This window comes from Bactrocera latifrons, unplaced genomic scaffold (assembly GCF_001853355.1).
Source record: "Bactrocera latifrons isolate USDA-ARS-PBARC rearing strain unplaced genomic scaffold, ASM185335v1 scaffold_79, whole genome shotgun sequence".
Classification (NCBI taxonomy): domain Eukaryota; kingdom Metazoa; phylum Arthropoda; class Insecta; order Diptera; family Tephritidae; genus Bactrocera; species Bactrocera latifrons.
Window position 1 is genome coordinate 1214483 of NW_017537478.1, and position 15689 is coordinate 1230171.

A 15689-nucleotide genomic window follows, 5' to 3' on the forward strand; every position below is an offset into this window, starting at 1 on the left:
TATTTGTTGTTAAATGCACATGCACTATAATTGCGGAGCATGTAAAATGAAATAAAAAATAAATGAAAAAATGCAACTGATAATGCGAAGGAATGTTAGGAAAGAGAACGTGTAAGATATGTTATGCACATAAACTATATATTCTATATCACCAAACAAATAGCAACAGGTGGACGGTGCATTGATATTTGCTGAACGCATGGCATTAAATTTCATAGATACATACATATGTATACGACGACACTGCCACCTACAGTATCCCACAAATATATTTATAAAATGTTCTTAATGTACTGTGAAATTTATGATTACTTCGCGATCATCGAAATCGTTTACCGTCTTTCTAATTAACAATAAACCACATACAGACATACATATGTATGCATGTATATAGACCAACACTATGATTTTAATTGCAGTCCCACGGTAACTGCCACCAATATCCGTATCATTCAATTTAAGCTAAATTAGAAAAGTTATCGAAACTTTATATACCTGTAATTCAACTATGATTTGTATGGTTGTCTCCTTTTTCTTACTTACATATGTATGTAAGTATCTGTTTAAAGATTCTAACAAATTCGCTAGAGCTTACAAATTCTATTAATAGAGTTTTTTGCCTCGTAGTTTTATTTATATGAATAATTGATTCGAATACTGAACAGTGTATGCCATCATAGAGTTTCTTAATCAATTAGGAAAACCTTTGATAGCTTCGTTTGATGCTGTTGTTGTTATGAGTCATTGTAAATTAGTCAGATTGGAGAAAATTCTAAATTATTAAGATGTTTTGTTAAAGGATGACATTATATAGTTGATAATAGCAATAATTTTAAATATTAGTAGGTTGAAAAAGTGAATTAGTCTTAAATTATATTTGATCCCGTTAATAATAATCAATACAAAAATAAACTGGAGCCCATCAGCTGTTTCATAGAAAATAAATTCTAACCTCAATTATCACGTTCCTTACACCAATGCCTACCCATAATGGCGGTTTCAGGAAAAAAAAAACGTCAAAGAATGACTTATAAAATCAGGAATTAAAAATAACTTACAACGTTATTATTATTTTCACAAGTAATTTGCTTCAACGAACGATTTGTTGTGAATGCGCGATTCCTAGAAGCACGAGCAAGTGTTTCACCATGTAAAGTGATTTTTATTTTCATATATTATTATTATTATTTTGCTTTTGTATAAAAGGTCTGTATTCGTAGTACATGGCGGCGGCAAAAGCCTGCGAACAAGTGTGTCATGTCAGCGTTGTTGGTGTAGCTATGGCTGCGGTCTTGGAACATTGAACGATGATCGGCAATCGACGAAGCAAACAACATAACACATACGAAAGAAAGGAGTGGTGTGAGAGGTGGCGGCTAAGCGCTTAAAAGCGAGTGTATCGAAAGCTTTATAGAACTGGTTTTAGAGCTAATAAATTAATGTTGTGCGAGTACTCGTATTAGAAGTCCATTTGACATTTTAGAATATATCAAATTAGGGAGCAGTTGTGTGGAGCAACAAAACAACTCATACAGCGCAAATACAGCTTTGCGTAGATAAATTGTTTATACCTAACTGTTGTTGGATTTTAGCCAATGGTGGGAATATCTTATAGCATGTAGGTGAAATATGTCAAGGCAGTGACTCAAAGCGGAAATCTGTTGTGCGCATTCTTAAATCTATACAATATAAATTGGTATTTGTTGCAGTTTTAAGTCTTGGCTGCTAGTTTAAAGTTCGAGAGATAATGGTTTCAAATTAGCATTTATAGTGCATCTCGACTGCGGCTAAATTATTTACATATATGATATTTTTTATAAAAATAAATAGAGACAGTAAAAAACAGTGCTCTAAAATCAGCTGTACGTGGAACAACTAGCAGTCCCATAACATATGATGGAGAACGCTTTACTTACTTACTTTTTAACAAAAAAAAATGTAAAAAATTTATTATTGAACATATAAATAATAGAGCTTTTTGAAGCGTAAACAGTTTTTTTCTGGCTACCAGTTGTGTGTATATAAAACTTATCTATTTAACAATTCCACGAAGAAACCGTAACTTAAGAAAAATGCCGATCTACATACACTAAATGATCTTTGCAAATATGTACATATATGTATAAACTGAGCAAGAACATTATTTTAAACGCATCTAAAACGTCAACATTTAGTTGGGTTCGCCCAACTCTCGAACCGAAACGGAATTAGATTTGTATTTACATATACATATATACTTACACACATACATTTATATAAATATTCATTCATAACCACATTCACTACAAACACCTATAAACCCCGATTGGATTTTCCCAGCGATCCGTAGCAAATGTCCATCGCATAACCACACAAACGATATGAGGGTGTGGAGCATTGGTAACCAGACAAATGGCAATAGAAAATTGTAACAAATAAAGGAATAAATAAACAACAATCACACGCATATAGAGGTAAATAACGATTTTGAAGCTAAAGGCAGTTAATAAAAACAATTTTTTGTTGTTTGTTGCAGCGAAGAGTCGACAAAAAGCAGGGCGAGCAAAGCTGTAACCAGTGATCGTGTGGTTACTTGCCTATTCCCCAGTTAATGAACGTTCTAGGCTGGCAATAGCGAGCAAAGCAGCAGAGAGAATCACACTCAAATAGAATTGTTAAACAAACAGTTGGGGTAAAAGTTATGAATAGACAAAGGAAAATCCGAACGACAAGTGAACAGTGTGGCTGTAAAATAATTCAACTTTGTTGCTGATGAAAATTGTCGAAAAACACTTACTAATCCTAGAGTTTGATTGTGCGGTGAAGCTTCAGTGTGTTTTTGGGTGTGTGTTTGTGTGGTGGCAGACGTGGCAAAAGCAAAAAGTAAATAAGCTGAAAGCTGAAAATTCAGTAAATGTTGAAGGCAAATATATACTTACATACATATACATATCGATGTATATGCACAGGCAAGTGTTTTTAAGCACTTGGCGGCAGACAGTGGAGCCGCTTTGCTGAGCTCACGCTGGCGGTACGTGAGACCCCACTGGCGACGTGATTTCAGCACAGAGGATATGCCGTAGGGCAACTTTGGGGGTGATCGTGCACAAAGCCATTTATTACACATGCGCACAGAAGTTGATTTCTATAAACCAGGGCGTCGTGCTAGTTACGCATACATACAAGCATTCTATATGTATATATATACATATATGCATTCTCGTGTATGTACATATATCTATTATATGGGCAGCTTGGTAAGGGCATGGATATTTGGGAATCATATCGAATGAAATGGGTAGCGCCCGATCACCACACATATACACATACGAACACAGGCACATACATATGTATGTATACACTTTCGAGTGCTGTAAAGCCATCGCAAGGCATCAGGAATGATCGCTAAAGTCAACACAACGTACACAGTTGTTAAATATTATCTTATCTCATTTCTCGAAGTTATTGCGTTCAGTCTTTCAGCTACTCTCTTATATCTGTGTTTATGTATGTATGCTTGTGTATATTCCTTATTACGCCTTATGAACAAGTCAACCTGGTTTACTTCACGCCATGCCACGCCACGACATTTGCAAGAAAGAAAGTAAATAATTCACAGATACGTATGCGTTTTACTTTCCGTTTATTTAGCTTTCCTGTTGCTTTCGCATAAGCATACATTCTATAGATGTGTGTATGTATAGTTTTTATGGCAGAACGCCCCAAAATTCCAGGCAATGCAAGCACAGTCACAACCATTTATTTGTAGATACTTTTGGATCGCACAAGTGGCTCGTTGGGATGTGTCTGTAGTTGTCGAGTATAAGAATATTGCTATAAATGTTATAAAGTTATGATAAGGCTTTTCTGTCGCTATAGCCGACATCGTCGCCAGGCTGTGGAATATGGCATATATACATTCATCTAAATATAACAAGTTAATGCACAAACACACAAATGTTGTGAAATATGAAACTTTATGATCCGCTTCGTAGTGCCAGCAAAGGGACACAGCATTTTTTAAATAAATAAATAACATGTGGTATATTTTGCTTGTGTAATTACACAATACGCTTAACGTTATAAATACGCTGTGATAAGACGTTTGATTCCTTTAGCGTAAGCGCGTTAATAGAAATACATAAAATATTGTGTAGTTTTGATTAGTATGGGATTTACTTTACCATTTTTTTCTCACATAAGTCGACTGAATCGATTCAATATTAAAAGAAAAATAGTTAATTGAATAAGAAAAATCGTAAAAATCTTAAATAAGAAATAAAAAATATTGTTATTAATTACTATAGCTTATTATATTAATTACTGTAGCTTCAAAATTCCTTACATTTTTATATATTTATATGAACGCAACCATTTAGAAAACATTTTAACTAACATAGGTTAGCTTAAAAAATTTTAAGATCAATATTTTTTTAGATTCCACACATACATACATATGCATTTCCTTACAAAATCAATTTATAGTAAAAATATAAATATTTACGGAAAGGTGTGTGAACTGCAAATATGTAAATGGGCCAATACAAAGGGAAATTTCATAGCGAACGGGACAAAATCCAACGAATGTTTTAGTGGAAATAGAAAAAGAAATATAAAATACTAGTCTACCAATACAAAATAGGCGAAATGTGACGACAAAATGTTAAAACCGCCAATTCTATGCTCAATTGATAACTTTGAATAAATGATCAAAATTGCGATGAATGAGAGTATGAGTAATGGGTTTTGTTGTCGTATAAGAGAACACTTGCTGATCGCATGGAACGTGTAAATTAATTTCTGTGTGAACTTGAGTAAAACAAAAATATAAATTATATTTTGGGGAATTTTTTTTTGAATTAACTCGCTTGGCTATAGTATTTAATATTCATACTTTATTTTTGCAATAAGAATGTAGATATTAATTCATATGATTTTCATATACAAATATCGTTAATTATATTTATATCTTAGTGTCATTAGACAAAAGAGTGCTCCAAAGGCAATACATTGTAAAAGAGAACAAAAATTAAAAAAATACATATACTGTACATGGTATTTGATTTATTATATTATTATTATATTTTTTTGGAAAAATAATTAAGAGATCTCATATAAATATGTTTGATTGCTTAAATATTAAAAAAAATAAAATTACTAACTTTCAATCAAAATCAAAGGCTTGTATTCTTAGTATTTCGCTATTAATTTAAAAAATATTTTTTTTTATCTAATTCAGAGTAATATCACCATTAAAATGTGTTTTAACACCATACTTCTTTGACGTAGAATATATTTTTGTAAATAATCGTGGTTTAAAAGAGTTCTAAATTAATTGAATAATTGTTTTAACAAAACTTTGAGCAGTTCTTTTTTGCTTTCTTTTCAATATTTACTTACTAAATTGTAGTGTTCTTAATGAAAATTTCATTACCATTTACATAAAATTGTTGATTACTTTTTTTGTTCATATTTTTCTTCTATTTTTTTAATAATATTAATTATATCTTTATAATATATAGTGTTTTTAAAGTTTATTGTTTAAGTTAGTGAGCGTTTTGCACTCTTCACTTTTTAGTAACAAATGATTTTCTACACAAAGCATCAACAGTTTTTTAAACTTTACGAGTTTTTCAATTTTCATAGTTCACAGTTTTATAAAAATTAATACATTTTCATTTTGAAAACATGCTTTCGGTGTTTACGTTGTGTTTTGTATAAAACTTGTATTGTAAATATAATAAAAACAGCAGAAATTTGTTTATATTTTCAATAAATGCACTTGATTCTAAGTAACTATTCTTAACTTGCACGTAAACCCATGTGACATTTGTTTCCAACATTTTTATGAAAACTTTTTTTTTTTAAGACTTTTGTTGATTTACCTTTTGCATTAAAAACACGACCTCACTTAAAAATTCACACTTATTTTATCCATATTTTATATTTTTCACTTTAAATTGTAATTTATTATACTTTAAAATATAATATATTTACTCGAAATAATTGCATTTACACAAAATTTCATTTAGTTTGTGCCTTTTCCGTTTTAACTAAAATTCCTTTATCAGCAAATGTATATTTTTTTTAATATTCACATTTGTTGTTGGTTTAAAAGCTCTAAATTGTTTTGCTTATATGCGCTGCAAATCACACAAGTTGACGAGGAGTAAAAATAAAAATACGTCCTTTCACGCGCAGCCACCAATTGTGAATGTCGAATGCCTGTTGGTCATGGCTCTCCTGCGCTGCTTACCACTACCACAAAAAGCAGCGCTGCCATCAGCACAACCGCCAACCACTAGCCAACAAAACGACTCAATATATTCAGCGATGCTCGTCGACGTCCCAATTTGCCGACGTGTGCACGAAGGGGAATTACCGAAGCGGCACGAACAACGAAAAAAGGCGAGGCGAATAAGCTGATCATTCGTACACCCATTCACATCTATACATGCATGCATGGTTACAAGTGTGTGTAGCAACGTCCTACAGGCGAAGGAGACGTTAAAGCAAACAAAAAAATTGATCTTTTCCAACCACCACTGCCACCGCCCCTATAGCTTTGCTGGTATTATTGTACTCGTTTAGCGACTGGGACTCGTCCGTTTAATTTTTTCTTGCTGATCGTGAGTTACTCATACGCGCAGGCTACAAAAGCGCTTGGCAATCAGACATAAACCTATAGCCACACACATAAACACGCATACAATAATAGAAGCTATGGACTCATTATTTAAATAAATATACTATACATATATGTATATGCATTTGTAAATAAGGTTGTTGTGTATATACATCCCCTTTAGACGATAAACGTAGGGGGTATGTTGGGGGCGACTTTTAACTTTCTCACCATTCAGGTGTTTGTGCGGCAGTATGTGAGCGCAAGAACAACAAACGAAACTATCGCACCTCTCTTTACAGAGATTTATTGGAGAGGGTAAAATCTGATGGTTTTGTTGGTGTTCGCTGCGTTCGTCAGCAGCGCTGCGTTTGCCTGTTGCTTTCGAATATCAGAAAAAAGGGCGACCCCATGTAAGATTTACATGTGTACGTGTTTTTCCCATGTGAGGTAAATGATTCGTGTGCTTTTGTAAAGGGAGTGACACGCAAGCACTTTGAAAGGCGAAAATGTATTACAGAATATAAAAAAAATCTATTATAACAGCCTTGATAAGCGGAAGTGCGAAATTTCTAAAGAAGTTTAAGTATGTTTATATTTTAATTTTCCTTTTCGTGACATTTTAGTCTATTTACATTTGTTGGAATACGCGAAATATTTATAAACATTTCATGCACAAAGTTATATACAGTCAAACACGCATGTGCATTTATACAGCACTTATAAAGCTAGCCTACGTTTAGAAACCGTAAAAATTTAGCTTTGGCTTTATTTAACCCTTGACCGCGATACCTTTTTAACTTACGTTGTAGCAGTATTTTCGTCGAAACGTTGACATTCACCAAACACTAAAGCACTTCATAAATCTCGCACTTTTAGAAAACACCAACAATTCTGTGACTTTTCAGCTTCTAAAGGCCTTTTCAAAATCACTTAGACAAAATTCGTTTTTAATATTTTTGTTTATTTTCCACAAAACACTCTTATTTTGAAATCATAAAACATGTTGTTGTAACGTTATCGTATTGCGTAAAATTACATGTGCAGTAATAATATCTTAGTAGAAGTTATGTTTTTTTCTTGCTTTTTCTCAATCACTAACTTTACTGCTCTTCCCCTTAATTAGACAACACACGCGCGTATACTGGACCAACAACACCACTATGACACACGGCGACTAAATTCATACTGCTTAGTGAGCCTGGCAAACAATCGCAACGGAGCAGCAGTGACGATGGCAGCCAGCAGCAGCGCTAGCGACCAATACAGCAACAGATGACGAAACTTTCCGAAACGGAAAGAGGAGAAAGAAACGGTAGGCTATACCGGCGGCAATAGCACGATCCTCATTCCTCTCAAAAAGGGAAATTAATGCAAGCACACAAACTCAAGAGCTCACCAATACACCAACACACACACACGATTCATATGATTGAATTGCCACGCAAGCAACAAGGCATATTCGTAAGCGCCAATGTGTGTCGAAGTCAAAAAGTCACTTCTACTGTCTTGACTGCCAGCAAACAATTGCCTTTTGCCTTTTGTTGTTCTCCTTCGCAGCAGCGGCTGCGGCAGCGGCGCAGCTACAGCGCTAGTAATCAATCCTACGCGTTTTCATTTCAACGCTGCCGCTCTCTCTCTACGCCTTCGTCCAGTCTTTCGAAATAGTAAAGCAGTTAAACAAATACGTAGCTTACGGCTTGACATAGCGACGCATAGACATCCTACAAAGCGTACACACCAACAACAGTCATATAAATAATAGCCAAGCAGAACCCCAACACGAAGCGCAACAATAATTGCGTTAACATTTTAGCGTGCTGCTCTGCTTTTCCTGCTGTGTATGCGGAAGAAGGAGAGGTGTCTGAGAAGTAATGCGACGCTAGCTGAAGCCTTTGTTCTCTTAGTTTTGTTGTGTATGCAGTTTTTTACTTTATTTTCTCGCTCGTAATGTGAGAATCACCCAAGAGAAGGGTGGTATATGCTAGAGAACTGAGAAGAGTGCAAGCCCCATCATTCTTATTAGTTTGTATATTATATGTTGTGCTTTGCTATTGCTATTCCGCTAACGCTCTGCGCTCATTATCCCACCAGCTCTCTCTCAATTTCGCTGCATCTCTGTTTTACCCTTAATACCCTCCGTACCGTTAACTGCTTAACACTATACACATTCGTTTGAACATGTATATTCGTAGCTATCGCGTTCTTTTAATGTTGTTGTCATTATTTGTGCCTTTTTTAACCCCATTCGCATGCACTTGCCGCAGAGAACGTCAAATCTGGTTTATATATACATATGTACATGTGTATGTACGTTTTCTGCTGATGTTACTCCTGAAAGCTCCGCGTGAAGACTACAATTGAGTTTTGATTGCTAGCCAATCACTCACGCTCCCATATTTGTGTCTCTGATTTTTGTAGAGTTTCTCAATTTGCCCACCATTCATAATTTAATTTAATTCTTTCGAAGGTAGGTAGGTCCGTTGTAAGCTGACCTTTCCATCCTTTTTTTTAACCTTTCTTCTGACAATATACACATAAACTCAATCGTTGTAAGAGTGGATTTTGTAAATGAAAAGCTCTTAAGCGTAAAGTCTACAGTTTACCTACCAACTCACTTTTAGGATCATTTCTCCACGGCTTGCCTGAAGGTACATATACTTGTGTTCGTTTATATGGATATGTATGTATATATAAATATAAGACTTATTACGACGTGTAAGGCTATTGTAGTAAGTTTAAAAGTTTTCAGTGATTTATATATAAATCCATATACCATACATACATATGTAGATAGTTTGTCTATTTCTAAATTGAAAGGATTGCTATCAAATAATTATAGTGTATATGTACATACTTATCTATACATGTACATATTTATGTACATATTTATGTAGCAGTTCGGGATGTTATCCGAAACTTTGCAAACACAAGAATCATCACTACGAAGCCAAGAATTGGAGCTTACATTAGGAAAAACCGGGATCTTCAGCAAAAATTTGAAAAGGCTTTGAGCACCTCCACCGCTAAATTAATTATAAAAGGGAAAAGAGCTTCTACCTACTCTCTTTCGTAAATTGACAAAAAATTGTAAGGTTTGTAACGCAGGGATCAAAAAATGGAAATGCTGTAGGAAAAGTCGGGTGCAGTGCTCAGCAAAGAAATTTTGTTACTTACTACACAATAAGGTCGTTCAGATGTGATGCTGTGGCGATGTATGGCCGCCAACATTTAGATTTTAAAGAAAAACCGTGGTGAAAAAAGAAGTATAAATAACGAAATTCGGTTTCAGCAATTCAATGACCTTAAAAATATGGCGGAAATTGTCCTTCAAAAATTAGAAAATTATACCATTTGAAGCTTAAGTCGAAGTAACTTTTCTATTACTTTCATAAAAAAATATAGCTGTTGTTGTAATGGTCTCAAAAACATATTCAAAGAGTGCCTTGAATTTGGTTTGAATACAAATTCTCGTTTCCGTTTGGTAGACCCATAATAACTTGGATTATTTCTATAGTAACCTAAATCACACATATGTACATATAGTACATATCGACATTTACGCAAACGAAACTTGAAAGCTTCCATTCTCACCCAAATATATGTACATATATTTAGATCTTTGAAGTAATTTTCTAATACCCTCGCTTTTTAGGCTTGCTGCCCACATCAGTTTGTATTTTATTTTAGCTTCCCCACTTCCTTTTTAATGGCCTTAAGAAACAGATATACACCTGTATACACGTATATAAACATCAACAAATAAAGCAGTACACCAAAAAGCTAGTTGACTTCTCGACGGTCAGCCTTTTGTGGCTCAAATGAGCTGGTGGAATACGAGAGCGCGAAAATACGCTCTCCACGGCGCTCATTACTGCTGAGTATAAAGGTTTGGGGGAGAAACATCGCCTGCTTGGCGGGAGCGTGAGCATAGATATGTTTGCAATGCCTTTTGCTCTTGTCCACTCTAAAGGTTGGGGCGCTTGTGTCTTATGTTATTGTATTCGTCTATTGAAATGTATTGAGTGTGTGTATGTTTGTGTTGCTTCTACTATTTATGAGGAAAAATTCCTTTACACGTAGGCAGCGATCAACAGGCGTATTTGAGCCAGAAAAAGCTTCGACTGAAGGCAAAGTATAAGCTGGAACATTCAAGTGCACATTAATACACCTACATACATATGTACATACGTGGAATATGTATCGATGTGTGTATGAGTTTGAGCATGTGGTTAGTTACAAGTATCTAATATCCGTCAGGTACTAATGACATTGTTGTTTTGAAGACACTTCTCACTTATAGTTGCTGCTTTTGCTGTTGTCAGTCTCACATGGCCATCATACTACAGACATTACGGTTTTGCTTCACCTTTTCGCGCCGGCATACAGCGTTGGCATCTATGAATCTATATATTCGTCTATCGTTCGTCTATTGTATTCTGCCGTGGACTGCAAAGTGTTGCCTCATGCAAGGCACTCAAGGCGAACTTGCACACTAGCAAGCGCATGATATACAAACATAGACATATGTACATATGCATACATTTCTACATAAATATGTGTGAAAATATGTAAGTATGTAAATAGTTTTTCGTGGAGGATGAATGTCGTAACAAACGAGAGCCAGTAACACATACACGCATAAACAGACACATTAGCTGGATCGTGAAAGCTTGAGGATGACGAGGGCTATCGGAGCGAAACAGCCAGGCGTATTAGATGTTTGGACTGTCATACACACACCGCCATATAAATAAGTTCTTACACACGTGCACACACAGCATAGGCAAAGTCATGTGCTGATACTTTCCTTCTATTCTCTAGCTTACGAGGGACAACAACGACGGCAACGATAAATACGGACGATCGCTGCGGTGCCTAGGAACTTTTGACGGCAGCAATAGCAGCGGCGACCGAGACGAAACCAATGCGCTTGCCGACGACATAACTGAATTCGTTTGTCGCATTCGTTTAGCTTTCGTGGCTCCTCCCGCCTCATGCTTGTTGCTTGCGCTAGTATTTGTTATGAATGTTGATAAAAACAGGCGTTCGTAGATATCTTGTGTATGCACATTAGTATTGGTCTAACCAACGGACGAGAGGTAGTAATTGAGAAGATGCAAGAGTGGAATATGAGGCGAAAAACAGACTCGAAAAACAGCACGCAATAGGGCAAGGCAAACAGGCAGATCGGTAGATAGCTAGAGCTGGATTGCTAGATCGGCACAACGGTGTAACGTGGGCTGAGTGGTGAAGAGGCAGGCGGTATGCCAAACTAACAACTAACCAGCCAGCCAGCCAGCTAGTCAATAAGGCAGCAAGCAGGCAGGCTGACGTGCGAGATTGCACAGGCTAGGCCGACAGCACGGAATTCACGATACGACTCAGTGACTACGCGATTTAACGAGCGGAGAGTATAATAGAGGCGCTCAAAGCAACAAAGTGGCGGCAAAGGCAATAGCACCATCGCTAACAAAAATTATAACAACATTTCACATACACAAATAAACTACCACTCACTGCATATACCCATACATACATAAATTTGTACAGCAACGAGTGATGGCTGTAGCCGGTACTAGATCCCCAGCAGTACTTTGTGCTGGTGCAAGCGCTTACATGGAAACGGTTGTAGGCCAGAGCAGTCCCCAGCAGTCAATCAAGCCGCTGTTGTAGGCAAAGTTTTCACATTAGTACATATATATGTATGTATGTACATATGTATGTATATACGTATGTACACGCTAAATATTGAATAATTTGCCTGGCGGGTATAAATTTTCGAATGCGCCTTGCTTTCCGTTTCAGAGATTGTCACGATTGCTGGATGAGCGCGTGCGAGTGTATGTGTGCCTGTTATAATTAGAAAATACTGATCTTTGTACATATGTATGTATGTATGGCTGTGTGTAAGGGCGAAGGGGGTGCAAGGAAAATATCCAAGAAATATACACAGTGTATTTATTACTTTTTATAGAAAGAGGGAAGTGAATGCAGGAAGTGACGAAATATAGTACTTTTACCGGTAATATGTAATAGGCAAAAGTCGATTGCTTTGCTTGGAAATGAAAATAATTTAATTTATTTTAAGCAATTTCGAATTGAATTGGTGATCGTGTGATCGTTGGTGTCTATAACAATTCTAAAGGAAGTTAAAGAATAGTGTAAGCTTAGAAAAACGGTATTTGTGGATAGTATTAAAAGAAACAAGGTAAAGCTCACTTATTTTCTAGTTATATTTCTAATGTTATCTCACTATAATTGAAATTAACCTTCTAACATTCATACCAGAGATTATATTAAAAGGATGTTTGCAGAAATTTAAAGGTAATTCATACTACAAGTATTATACATTCATATGTATGTATGTACGTATATTTGTTTGTTGCAATTTTGAACTTGTTGTACTCGAATCTCACATCCAACTTCCGACATCTCCATTCAATCCATAAAAGCTTTCAAAAGCTTTTTTAGTTAAGTATGATTTTTTCCCATCCATATTTCTCTTTTTCCAAAAGATGATAATAATTGAAGGATCCATGACTAGGTCTTGAATAAGTTAGTATTGCAACTAATAACTTAGCTTTTTATATATACTTATATGCAAATGCCTAAGTGACTAACAAGATGACTTCATCTTATTTCTTTTTCGTGTGTGAACGGATATTGGATGGCCACATTTGGATATAAATATGACATGCAAACATACATATATTATATAAGTGTATATATATGTTTGTATAAATGAGGGTAAATTCATACCGACATTCATGTACGTATCCACGATTATGAACAGACACCTACATATTTATACATGTGTATGTATGTACATATGTATCCATATGTACGTAGGCGCAGTGTAAGGCAAAGTTCGCTTGAGCAGCGCCTCGCTCTAGCCTTGTTTTCAATTAGTATCTATGTTCATTTCACGTGCACAAATACATACATATATACACACATACATATGTATGTATATACGCGTATATGCATGTAAGTAGCTGTAGTTTTATTATTCTATGTTTTATATGGTTAGGTGGGGCTAAAGGGTATCTACGCAACTGCCGAGGGTACAGCTCGCAGCACATAGCATCGCCTCGGTTGGCTGGACAGCTTCGCCTGTTTTTCTAACCGCTCTTAGGAAATCCACACCTACATACTCGCACACATTCATGTATGGTTGGAAATATTTTTCTAATTTCATTTCTATTTCTGGTATTGAACTATGGCTTTGGAGCTTTTTTCCATCATAACCGAGGAGGTATGTGAACACATGTGTGTGTTATGTTGTGCGTGTTTGTGTGCTTGCATGTCTGGCGCTGCCAGGCTGGTGGTGTGGCATTCGTTGGCTCAGGCAACCATATGTGCATATGTACTTAGAAAAAGGCAATAATAACAATAGCAAAACTTTGACGCTTTGAGCGTAGTCGTATCGACAACAAGGCTGGGTTCTGTTTTTTCGTTCAACCTGTTTGCTTCTTTTTGTATTAATTCAACCATATGTATGTATGTATGTATGTAATATGTATCCATCCATATGTACAAACATACAACGTAGTCGTTTGTTGTTTTTATTGCGTTCTTCCTTCATGCTTTCTGCCTTCTGCAGTGAGCGAGGCATCTATTTCTAATATTTCTAGTATTAACCGACTTCCAGCGCTGCCTCTTTTATGCCTGTTTATTTATAACATTGTTTTAGCTTTTCACATACATATTTTCAGGCTTTGTTTAGGCAAGTCTTTGCGTTCTTCATATACAAATGTTTTTATAAATGTGTGGAAAGAAAGTTATTAAAGGAATCTTAAGTGTTCCTTTGGTCCTACTATTGAACTATTTAACATGATAACTTAATAAAACTTTTGTTGTTTTTGCATTAATAAAGAAGGGGTTTAATAAGAATGTCATTGTTTTCAAATCCGTTTTATATCCTGAACAACGTACTTATTTTTCTCTTTGCGTAAATATGTAAATTCAAAAATAGTATTTTAAGGATTTAGTCGACCAAAAAAAGGCCAATTTTTTTAATATAAAAATAAAATATTTTATTCAAACATTTTATTGTTCCGATGATTCATATTTTCAAAAAGTTTGTGGAAATTTTCAAAAGAAAATATTCAAAACCGGCAATTTCCGGCAGTCCCTCGGAAAAAGTGGTCCCAGTTGACAGCAAGACTGCTCACAGGGCCACCAAGAATAAAAAGAAAAATATACGTGCTTTAGTTAAAATCATAAACTAGCTATTAGACAAACGAAAAACAAAAACAAAATAATTAAAAATTTTTGCAAAAAAAAAAAAAATGCAAATAGGTTAAAATTTGCGGCCTTTTTTTTTTTTTGAATATTTGCAATTGTACAAAAAAAAAAATCGTACGTTCGAAACCTTGTAAAATTGCACAGTTTCGAGAAAAACGCGTTTACAGTTTTAAGTGATTATATAACTGACGCCGAAGACGCGATTTTCAAAATTGTATCTCAAAAATTATTACTGGATTAACTTGAGAGTTTCAGTTTAAATAGCCCAGTCTGGGTCAAATTCGATCTTGAGACTGCAACCCTTATATGAACAAACTTTTAGTGTGTCTACAGCCTTAAAAGTCTATCCAAATTATTTATTAAAAAATGTCAATTAAAGGCATTTATTCGAAATAAAATTAACTTTGCTCTAATTGAATTCTTCAATTGGAAAATACAATTTAGAGCGCAACTATATATGGGGTTGTTAAGAGCACAGTACATATCATTTGTATGTGCATATGTATCGTTAATGAGTGTATATTTGATACAAAAGCTTATCATGAAAACTTTCTCAACTTTTATTCTGGCGAGGAAAATTAATCAGATTTTTCGAGACGTTAATGAAGTGCGGRCAAGGCAAGATAYATATATGTATATGTACATACATATTATGTATATGCTTAATTCAGTAATTCTTTCTAAGTTCCGGCCTTACAGCGCAATCGCGTGTTGTCTGGTTTTGATTGGCACTGCTACTTACCTAGTAGCCTGTGAAGCTCAGTGTAGTTTGTATATTACTTATATTTCCCATATTTCGCTGTTGCTTCATATCTTAAGGCTTTTGGGGTGGTTG

At 35.2% G+C, this 15689-nt stretch overlaps 1 protein-coding gene across 5 annotated transcripts in view; it reads right to left on the minus strand.

Annotated features, from left to right (window-relative positions):
- Positions 1-15689, minus strand: part of LOC108976621 (protein tramtrack, beta isoform) — a 43797-nt gene that overhangs the window by 10837 nt on the left and 17271 nt on the right. Inside the window, exon 1 of one of the 5 annotated variants that reach the window (XM_018945844.1) lies at positions 7410-8028. The exons of 1 other annotated variant lie outside the window; for it this stretch is intronic. The gene's annotated coding sequence lies outside the window, so the exon portion shown is untranslated. Of the gene's footprint in view, positions 1-5864; positions 7324-7396; positions 8029-15689 lie in introns of those variants that run through there. 3 more of the 5 variants (XM_018945845.1, XM_018945846.1, XM_018945848.1) reach the window with 3 other exon arrangements.